Here is a 3257-nt window from a genome sequence, read left to right as displayed (position 1 = left end):
TATTTTGAGTTAATTTTTGCATAGGGTATAAGGTAAGGGTCCTTTTCCATTCTTTTGGCTATTGATATCCCGTTCTCCCTTGCCCATTTATTGAAAAGTCTACTCTGTCCCAGTTCAGTGGATTTGGGGGCCTTGCTGAAGATCAATTGACCATACATTTGGTGATCTATTTCCACACTCTTAATTCAATTCCATTAGTCATTACTTCTACCTTTGTGCCAGGACTATGCTGTTTTAACCACTGTGGCTTTATAATAATCCTTACAATCAGGAAGTATTAGTCCTCTCACTTCACTCTTCTATTTTAGGATATCTTTAGCTATTCATGGTCTCTCTCCTTTCCAAAAAATATTTGATAACTAGCTTTTCCAAGTTTTCAAAGTAGGTTGTTGGAATGTTGATTGGTATTGCATTGACTCCGTAGAACAATTTGGGTAGAATTGACATCTTTATGACATTCAACCTTCCTATCCATGAGCACAGAATGTCTTTCCACCTATTTAGATCTTCTTTGATTTCTTTTAGCAATATTTTGTAGTTTTCTGTACATAGGTCCTTTACATCCCTCATTAAGCTTATTCCTAAATACTTGATTCTTTTAGTTAATATTTTAAATGGAATTTTTTCCTTAATTGTCTCCTCAGTTACTTGTGGATAGAAACATTACTGATTTTTGTACATTAATCTTGTATCCTGCCACTTTGCTGAAATTGTTTAGTAGCTCAAGTAGCTTTGTCATAGATTTCTCTAAGTTTTCCAAGTGTAGGATCATGTCATCTGCAAATAACGAAAGTTTTACTTCTTCCTTTCCCATTTGGATACCTTTTATTCCTTTCTCCTCCCTGATCACTCCAGCAAAACTTCTAGTACAATGTTGAATACTAGTGGTGACAGTGAGCATCCTTGTCTCATTCCTGATCTTAGGGGGAATGCTTTCAATCTCTCACCATTAAGTATGATGCTGGCTATGGGTTTTTCATATATGGCCTTTATGATATTGAGGAAGTTTCCTTTGATTCCTACCTTTTTAAAGTGTTTTTTTCAGAAAGGATGCTGAATTTTGCTGAATGATTTTTCAGTATCAATCAATATGATCATGTGACTTTTCCCTTTCAATTTGTCAATGTGCTGAATTACAGTGATTGATTTTCTTGTATTGAACCACTCTTGCATTTCTGCTATAAACCCCACTTGGTCGTGATGTATAATTATTTTCATGTGTTGTTGGATTCGATTTGCTAGTATTTTGTTGAGAATTTTTGCATCTATGTTCATTAGGGAGATTGGTCTGTAGGGTTTTCCTTACTTCTAGCATCTTTATCCAGTTTTGGTATTAGAGTGATGTCAGCTTCATAGAGTGAGTGTATTAGTTAGGGTTCTCTAGAGAAACAGAATCAACAGGGAACACTTGCAAATATAAAATTTATGAAAGTGTCTCACGTGACCGTAGGAACGCAGAGTCCAAAATCCACAGGGCAGGCTGCGAAGCCGATGACTCTGGTGGATGGCCTGAATGAACTCCACAGGAGAGGCTCACCAGCCAAAGCAGGAATGGAACCTGTCTCCTCTGAGTCCTCCTTAAAAGGCTTCCCATGATTGCATTTAGCATCACTAATTGCAGAAGACACTCCCCTTTGGCTGATTACAAATGGAATCAGCTGTGGATGTAGCTGACGTGATCATGACCTAATCCTATGAAATGTCCTCATTGCAACAGACAGGCCAGCACTTGCCCAATCAGATGAACAGGTACCACAACTTGGCCAAGTTGACACCTGTCCCTAACCATGACAGTGAGTTAGTAGCATTCCTTTTTCCCCAAAATTTTCAAAGAGTTTGAGCAAGATTAGTGTCAGTTCTTTTGGAAATGTTTGATAAAATTCCCCTGTGAAGCCACTTGGCCTTGGGCTGTTCTTTGCAGGAAGATTTTTGATGACTGATTGAATATCTTTACTTGTAATTGGTTTGTTGAGATCTTCTATTTCTTTTTCCATCAGTATAGGTTGTTCACGTGTTTCTAGGAATTTGTCCATTTCATCTAAGTTGTCCAGTTTGTTGGCATATAGTTGTTCATAGCATGCTCTGATGATTTTTTAAATTTCTTCAGGATCCATGGTAATGACCTCCCTCTCATTTCTAATTTTATTTGCATCCTCTCTCTTTTTCTTTGCCAGCCAGGCTAGGGGTCCACCAATTTTATTGCTTTTCTCAAAGAACCAACTTTTGGTTTTGTTGATTCTTTCTATTATTTTTTGACCTCTAGTTTATTTATTTCCACTTTAATCTTTGCTATTTCTCTTCTTCTATTTGTTTCAGGGTTAGTTTGCTTTTCTTTCTCTAGTTCCTCTAGGTGAGCAGTTAAGTTCTCAAATTTTCCTCATTCTTCTCTTTTAATATAAGCATTTAGGGCAATACATTTTCCTCTTGGCACTGCCTTTGCCACATCCCATATGCTCTGATATATTGTATTCTCATTTTCATTCATCTCCATATATTTACAATTTCTCCTTTGACCCACTCATTGTTTAAGAGTGTGTTATTTAATCTCCATATGTTTGTAAAAGTTCTGGTTTTGGGGCGCTTATTAAATTCCACTGTTGTGGTCAGAGAAAGTGTTTTGAATTTCAATCATTAAATTTATAATGATCTGTTTTGTGCCACAGCATATATCTATCCTGGAGAACATTCCATGAGCACTAAAGAAGAACATGCATCCTGGTGTTTTGGGGTGCAATGATCAATATATGTCTGTTGGTTCTAATTCATTTATCACATTATTTAAGTTCTCTAGTTCCTTGTTGATCCTCTCAACATGGTTGTTCTCTCTATAGAGGAGAGTGCTGTATTGGTCACCCACTGTTATTGTTGAAACAAAAATATGGAATGCTTCACAAATTTGCATGTCCTCCTTGCACAGTGACCCTGTTAATCTTCTCTGTGTCATTCAATTTTAGTATATATACTGGCTAAGTGAGCACTCTATTGATATTTTTTTGTGTTCATATATTGTTTTCCTCATTTCCTTTAGTTCTTTTTTCTTATATGCTGTATGGTGGAGGTCACATTTCATTCTTTCTCCATGTAAGTATCCCATTATTGCAGCACCATTTGTTGATTTGTTTTTAGCACACAAAACAAATCTGAGTGCACAGTCCAGGAATCAAACCCATGTCTCCCACATGGCAGGAGGGAATTCTACCACTGAATTACCCTTGCACCCCTTCCTTTAGTTCTTGACCACATTTTCCTTTAGCTCT

General features: G+C 36.9%; 1 non-coding gene across 1 annotated transcript; it reads right to left on the bottom strand.

Annotated features, from left to right (window-relative positions):
- Positions 1–2872: 2872 nt before the first annotated feature.
- LOC143672313 (U6 spliceosomal RNA) lies at positions 2873–2978 on the bottom strand. The gene has a single exon (XR_013169777.1). It is a non-coding gene; the product is annotated as a U6 spliceosomal RNA (small nuclear RNA).
- Between the last annotated feature and the right edge of the window lie 279 nt (positions 2979–3257).

Source organism: Tamandua tetradactyla, chromosome X (genome assembly GCF_023851605.1).
Source record: "Tamandua tetradactyla isolate mTamTet1 chromosome X, mTamTet1.pri, whole genome shotgun sequence".
Lineage (NCBI taxonomy): Eukaryota > Metazoa > Chordata > Mammalia > Pilosa > Myrmecophagidae > Tamandua > Tamandua tetradactyla.
This window is presented reverse-complemented; position numbering and strand designations above follow the sequence as displayed.